General features: G+C 35.8%; 1 long non-coding RNA gene across 1 annotated transcript; it reads left to right on the plus strand.

The window, feature by feature from the left end:
- Positions 1 to 2,907: 2,907 nt before the first annotated feature.
- LOC127717765 (uncharacterized) lies at positions 2,908 to 3,969 on the plus strand. The gene is made up of 2 exons (XR_007989361.1): positions 2,908 to 2,994; positions 3,887 to 3,969. It is a non-coding gene; the product is annotated as an uncharacterized LOC127717765 (long non-coding RNA).
- The last annotated feature ends 4,143 nt before the right edge of the window (positions 3,970 to 8,112 follow it).

The following is an 8,112-nucleotide window of genomic DNA, read 5'->3' on the forward strand; positions in this document are numbered from 1 at the left end:
ATATCTACCACCACTCTGTATATCTACCCCCACTCTGTATATCTATCACTACTCTGTATATATATCACCACTCTGCATATCTATCTCCACTCTGTATATCTATCACCACTGTGTATATATATCACAACTCTGTATATATATACCCATCCTGTATATCTACCACCACCCTGTATATATATCACCACTCTGTATATCTATCACCATTCTGTATATCTATCACCACTTCGTTTATATATCACTATTTTGTATATCTATCACCACTTTGTATATCTATCACCACTCTGTATATCTATCACCACTCTGTATATCTACCACCTTTCTGCATATCTATCTCCACTATGTATATCTATCACCACTCTGTATATCTATCACCACTCTGTATATCTACCACCACTCTTTATATCTATCAACACTCTGTATATCTACTACCACTCTGTATATCTATCACCGTTCTGTATATCTATCACCACTTCGTTTATATATCATCATTCTGTACATCTACCACCACTCTGCATATCTATCACCACTCTGTATGATATATCAAAGTTTACTGACTTTGAACATGTTGAACTAGGTTATAAAATGCTAGTACTATCAGATCGTTCTTTTGTGTCCTATTTATTGGTATATTTTTTTTGTCTGTATTGTGTTGATCTGGCCACCGTTTCACAAAGCCTTCTTAACTTACGATCACCGTATCATTTTACGATCCGTTTACGTGTGGTTCTACGTTCCCGTTACGTGTGTTTCCCAAAGGCATCGTAAAGGACTACTAAGTTGATCGCAAGTTACGCACTGTGTATCATCGTAAGTGTATCGTAAAACGGAACTCTAGCTGTAAACAGGAGGCGTGAATCGTAGTTTATTTGCATCGGAATATGGCACACTCTTCTTTCACAGATCGATGAGTCGAGTACGCCGATGAGAGCGGACGTGAAAATGTTTGCAGAGAGAATCCTTCAACATCATTGAAATTGTTTTGCCAAATTGGTTTCATGGATAAATATTGTTATCCTTACATCTTATATTTTATGTTTTGGATTATATTTTTTTGTTGAGGAAAGTTTCTGCAGATATTTTCAGGTTTGTTTGAGACATGTGGTCAGATGGAATCCATTAGTAGTTTCCATGTGGGAAACTATCAGACCAATCTATTTGATGTCTGAGGGTTTTAGCTGTATGTCCTTTCCGGTTTCTCGTTCGTTGCCTTGGCATTTGTGCGGCATCCGGGGTGACCTTATCCTTTATTTTGTATATAATTGTTTTTATATTTTGAATTTTTATATTTGTGAGGACGAGCGAATCAGGTGAGTGGGTGTGTTCGTATGTTTTTCATTTGTAGACGAAACACAAGCCTTGTATCTTTGATGGGTTACTTCCTTTGATATTCAATAATACTTTTTTTCTTTGTATCGGACATTTGAAATAATAGGAGAGTGACGAGACGCGTTTGTATCTGATCAAAGGATTAAACGATTTTTTTAACAATTATTTGATAATGTCTAAAGTTATTATAGTACTGCAATTTTAGAGGAGATATGATTGATTGATTGCTGTTTTCTGAACGTACAGTGGCAAATATTTCAAGCAGATTTATGACCAAGAGAAGAATTTTCAAACAAGAAATAAGAAATTGCATGCGTTGTCGTTGAAAAAGAATTAAACGAAAGTCCAATAAAAATAAACAAAACCAGTGTATATTATGCGTGAATCCTGAAATACCATTTTCACTGTATCCGTTATGAATTTCTAATGTAGAATGATAAATAAACAGAAGACAAATTCATGATTTTTGAATAGAATAAGAAATAAGATATAATGTGTACTGTTTTTATAAATTCATGATTTAGGTATGAGATGCGGACGGGTTTTCATCGCGCCTACAGCCATCCAGGTGTACAATTGATACACAAATAGATAAATATTAAGAATAGTTCACGAACAGAGCGTGCAAGAGATTTAAAAGCAGTAGTTAAGTTTCATTTGCAGAAAAATGTATACCTTTTAACATAATTATTAATGTTGTATAACTTAAAACAGGTTTTGTTATTCAGCTTGTTGATATTGAATTAAATTCCACTATGCTGTTTTCGTTATGCGATTCATGTTTACTGTCGAATAATGATACTAGACTTTCATTTTCACTGTAGGGGCGATTCATTTCTATTGTACATGCGATGCATTTTCACGGAAGGAAATTAATTAATTTTCATCATATAACGTCTTAATTCAGCCGACTCTCTAACAAAATTTATGAAGTCAGAAGGATTGATTATATGTGACCCGCCACGACATTTCCAGGCTTATGGAGGTAGAACATCATTGTGAGAAAAACGCCGTTAACTATATGTGACTAGCCACTTCCAGGCTTATGAGGGTACATTGTCTAAAATTTGCTTTTTGTATATTTATCTAGAACATTCTGAAGCAAAAAAACTCTGTCATGTTATTATGACCTATTTTTTGTAATAACAATGAAACGAGTCATTTCGAATACCGACATGATAATGAGACTGTTCGATGACGAATTTTTCATTATCGAAGACACTAATTTATAAAATACAAGTGGCGCTTAGTTATCTTCAACAGCGTATTTGAATAAAAATTTCAAACGAATTAAATTTACAACATTACAAACAGTTCTTAGCTCTATTTTAGAAAATGTAATTTAAACTTGTTAAAATGAAGTTAGTATAAAATTTGTCAAAGAAAGCTTTTAGAATTCCTTTTTTTTTAAATTTGTCTTTTAACTTAGATTTATGATGCATGTCTCTTTACATAGTATGCGACGCGTAGCAGTTTTTAAGTAGTTGTTCTCATATATGCATTTGATACGGTGCATTTGTTATGGATATATTTTAGACTCCATTTATGAAAATCTATAGAGCAGAGAATTTTGATTTTTTGTATCAATTTAAGATGTAGATTCAAATATTGTTCACTTCAAACGATAACGTTGGACAGTTGGGCTATCAAGGATAATATCTAGTTCAGGTCAGGGATCGAATTTTTATTCTATCAGATTTCAGATTTCTCTTAAATCTACTTTTTACGATTTACTACCGGTACTTTGATTAGATTGCAGTACTAGTACCTCATATTACAAACCAAATACATGTAAGATCAAATATACCTAATGTCATCTTATCTACTGCTTATTATCCCAGATATCCAAATTATTACAAAGAAATTAAAATAGTTTTCCCCCGTGTCTTGTTTTTATCATATTAATCAAAATTGATAAATGGTATCATTTATGCAGTACAGTGACAGATTCAGGGGTGAGGGGTCACGGGGTAGTGTCGTCATACATATGTCGTTGATACAGACAAAAAGATCTATCATGTCAAAATCATGATACAACAGGAAATTTTCATATGCACGATCTGAACACAAGAATTTACAGAATAAGCATATTTCTTACAGAATAGAGAAAGATGGCCAAAAGAATTACAGAATACAGAAATGTAAACCCCCCTCTTTTCCCCCTAATCCAGACCCTCATATATCATTGTGACGGATAGTTTTGTTTGTTCTATTTAACTGTTTTTATTTTCGAAAAGAATATTTGTACAATGTGTTGTTAATAAATGTAACGGACAATATATACCATGCCCTCTCAGCCGACGTCGTAATTTCATTTTTAATGAAAGGAAGTATTTTTAAAAAAGCTTCTCTCCCTGTGCAATATGATTTATTAAACTCATTAGGCAGAGCAATTTTTATGACTACTTGCATATTTGTTTAATCGTATTAAATTCTGTATCAAATTTATATTAATAATAAAAGTTTCAAGATCTTTAATAATGAAAACGGGTTAAAATTATTTACTTGCATTAATATTGATATAAAAACATCCAGTTCGTTTTTTTGTGTTTTTTTGTAGATCTAAGAAAAAAAGCAACTCTGTTACACTAAAACAATTGACTAATTAAAATTGTCACATGGTGTCTTCTTATGTCGTCTGAATTACAATGTAAGTTATTGATCTGTAATTTATATATTCGCCATCCGTAATTATTATCTAAAATGTTTATTTGGCATGCCATACTCGGTAGAAGTGCGGACGTGAAAGAAAGCACTCTTCACCAAAACGTGTACGGGAATTACATTCCACGGAGATTATATTTCGATGATTTCGTCATTTATAAAACACAATACGTGAATCTGAAGATAGAAGTTGTATTAAAATTGAATGTTGACACCGACATCGATCTGTTGGATGTAGAATTTATGTTCAAAATAGGTGTTTGTTTAGAATATACCATTCCACGGATTTTACATGCTTAACAAATCTCTGCAGTTTTCAACTTTGTTTAGTTTTCAAGACTGATATGATTTGGAATAAATGACCATTTAACAAAAATATTTATGGTAACCTTATAATCAAATTTAACTCATATCACACTCTATGTTGTGCTAAATATTTAGTCTTGCTTGGTCTTCTATCCGTTAACGGGAATTACATGTTTACGAAGAAAACATTATGACGGCCGGTACGATCACTATATTTGTGCAATATGTACTAAACTTTATAAAAATTAAAAATATAGATAATAAAGAAATATAAAAATCTCAGATATAAGTATAACAAGCTACGGGTATATAACTCGAAGTCGTTAGTTTTGCTTTGTTACGGTGGGACAAATCAGCGTCATAAAATGGGCAATTTACTGGAGAACCAGTGAGTAGCGCAAAGCTAACAAAACCTGCGGTTCAGGAGTAAGTGCATGGGACCTATTTGTATCATGTTTTATATCTGGTTCTATTGCCAATGTTATTTCATAGATAATGTGTCTCTATATATATATATCCAGTCTGTATCTGGATATAATATCCATTTTATTTTCAAAATGATCAAATGAAGAAAGTGTGGTTCTAATATTGAAGATTCTTCTTCGTCTTCTAACATTTGCGGCATCTTGATCGAGAATAAAGCCATCTTAGATATGGTTTAATTCATATTCGCGGAAAAACTACGATCGAGATACGACTGGGTATAGCTGTAGTAAGTTACGCCAGGATTTACGTATTATTTACGCTCATCTTAACTTACGACGGTTTTGTGAAACGGCTGTAAAACCTACGATTTATTTACGATGAACGTACGATGACACGTAGACTTACGAAGGCTTTGTGAAACGGTACCCTGCGTTTCAGGAGTAAGTGCATGGGACCCATTTGTATCATGTTTTATATCTGGTTTCTATTGCCAATGTTATTTCATTGATACTGTGTCTATCCAGTCTGTATCTGGATATAATATCCATTTCATTTTCAAAATGATCAAACGAAGAAAGTGTGGTTCTAATATTGAAGATTCTTCTTCGTCTTCTAACATTTGCGGCATCTTGTTCGAGAATAAACCATCTTAGATATGGTGTAATTCATATTCGCGGAAAAACTACGATCGGTATACGACTGGGTATAGCTGTAGTAAGTTACGCCAGGATTTACGTATTATTTACGCTCAACTTAACTTACGACGGCTTTTTGAAACGGCTGTAAAACCTACGATTTATTTACGATGAACGTACGATGACACGTAGACTTACGAAGGCTTTGTGAAACGGAACCATGGACCCTTTTCAACAAACTTTTACTTTAAGTTCTGACTTCGGTCTTATCCCATGTGTACAGTTTCAGTTTAAGGTATGGTTTGGCACTAGACCTTTTTTTAGCCCCTTCCAAAAATGCATGTGCCTTCCTCCGTCATGACATATTGTGTCATTGAGTCTTTGTTCCTGTATTTCATTTTGTTTTTGTTGTAAATATAAATCAGGCTGTATGTTTGCATATTTGCTCTTTTTTTTACACTCGTCGTTTTGGAAATTAAAACGAAGATGTGGTATGATTGCCAATGAGACAACTCTCCACAAGAGACCAAATGACACAGAAATTGACAACAATAGAAGACGTTACTAAGTTGAAAAACTTGTGTCTAATCCATTTGTCATTTTTGAACAATAAAATGTTTAAACTAACAACTATAGGTCACCGTACGGCCTTCGAAGCTAGAATACAGTGTTGCTATTTACTGAAGTTACTCTTAGACTAGTAGCTCTGTACTGTTTTCTTGATGTTGACGTCCATAATATTTTTTTGATGGTGTTGTCCATGTACCATTTTGTAGATCGTACTTCTTGGGCATATGTTTTATAGCGACACGCAACTAGAACTTTGGCTATTTTTCAGTTTAAGTTGTCGTCAGCTAGCAATTTATCTATGCTTTTTTCGGGCTGATTACAGATGTTGTTCAATAGTCCAAGTACTCGGATATGTAGTTGGGCTTCTACTGGTAGTATTCCGTTTAGGATGTTGATAGTAACATCTGCTACATAAGTTGGTAATGAGAGTATAAGCTTATTAGTAGCTTTTTCTGGAAGTTTTCGATTAATTCTGGTGAACTTGTTAGCTCACCTGGCCCGAAGGGCCAAGTGAGCTTTTCTCATCACTTGGCGTCCGTCGGCCGTCGTCCGGCGTCGTCCGTCGTCGTCCGGCGTCGTCCGTCGTCGTCCGTCGTCGTCCGGCGTCGTCCGTCGTCGTCCGGCGTCGTCCGTCGTCGTCCGTTGTCGGCGTTAACTTTTTTACATTTTGAACTTCTTCTAGAGAACCACTGAATGGAATGAAACCAAACATGGCATGAATGTTCCTTATGAGGTGCTGACCAAATGTTGTTACTTTGTAGCGGATCCATCATCCAAGATGGCCGCCAGCGGGGGACTTAGTTTAACATAGGACCCTATAAGAAATGCATACAAATGTCTTCTTTTAGAGAACCACAGAATGGAATGAAACCAAACATGGCATGAATGTTTCTTATGAGGTGCTGACCAAGTGTTGTTACTTTGTAGCGGATCCATCATCCAAGATGGCCGCCAGCGGGGGACTTGGTTTAACATAGGACCCTATGGGAAATACATACAAATGTCTTCTTTTAGAGAACCACTGAATGGAATGAAACCAAACATGGTATGAATGTTCCTTATGAAGTGCTGACCGAGTGTTGTTACTTTGAAGCCGATCCATAATCCAAGATTGCCGCCAGCGGGGGACTTAGTTTAACATGGGACCCTATGGGAAATACATACAAATGTCTTCTTTTAGAGAACCACTGAATGGAATGAAACCAAACATGGCATGAATGTTCCTTATGAGGTGCTGACCAAGTCTTGTTACTATGAAGCTGATCCATAATCCAAGATGGCCGCCAGCAGGGGACTTAGTTTAACATTGGACCCTATGGGAAATACATACAAATGTCTTCTTTTAGAGAACCACTGAATGGAATGAAACCAAACATGGCATGAATGTTTCTTATGAGGTGCTGACCGAGTGTTGTTACTTTAAAGCCGATCCATAATCCAAGATGGCTGCCAGCGGGGGACTTAGTTTAACATGGGACCCTATGGGAAATACATACAAACGTCTTCTTTTAGAGAACCACTAAATGGAATGAAACCAAACATGGCATGAATGTTTCTTATGAGGTGCTGACCGAGTCTTGTTACTTTGTAGCGGATCCATCATCCAAGATGGCCGCCAGCGGGGGACTTAGTTTAACATAGGACCCTATGGGAAATGCATACAAATGTCTTCTTTTAGAGAACCACTGAAAGGAATGAAACCAAACATGGCATGAATGTTTCTTATGAGGTGCTGACCGAGTGTTGTTACTTTGAAGCCGATCCATAATCCAAGATGGCTGCCAGCGGGGGACTTAGTTTAACAAAGGACCCTATGGGAAATACATACAAATATCTTCTTTTAGAGAACCACTGAATGGAATGAAACCAAACATGGTATGAATGTTCCTTATGAGGTGCCAACCGAGTGTTGTTACTTTGAAGCCGATCCGTAATCCAAGATTGCCGCCAGCGGGGGACTTAGTTTAACATGGGACCCTATGGGAAATACATACAAATGTCTTCTTTTAGAGAACCACTGAATGGAATGAAACAAAACATGGCATGAATGTTCCTTATGAGGTGCTGACCAAGTGTTGTTACTGTGAAGCTGATCCATCATCCAAGATGGCAGCCAGCGGGGGACTTAGTTTAACATAGGACCCTATGGGAAATACATACAAATGTTTCTTTTAGAGAACCACTG

Source organism: Mytilus californianus, unplaced genomic scaffold, assembly GCF_021869535.1.
Source record: "Mytilus californianus isolate M0D057914Y unplaced genomic scaffold, xbMytCali1.0.p SCAF_10, whole genome shotgun sequence".
Classification (NCBI taxonomy): domain Eukaryota; kingdom Metazoa; phylum Mollusca; class Bivalvia; order Mytilida; family Mytilidae; genus Mytilus; species Mytilus californianus.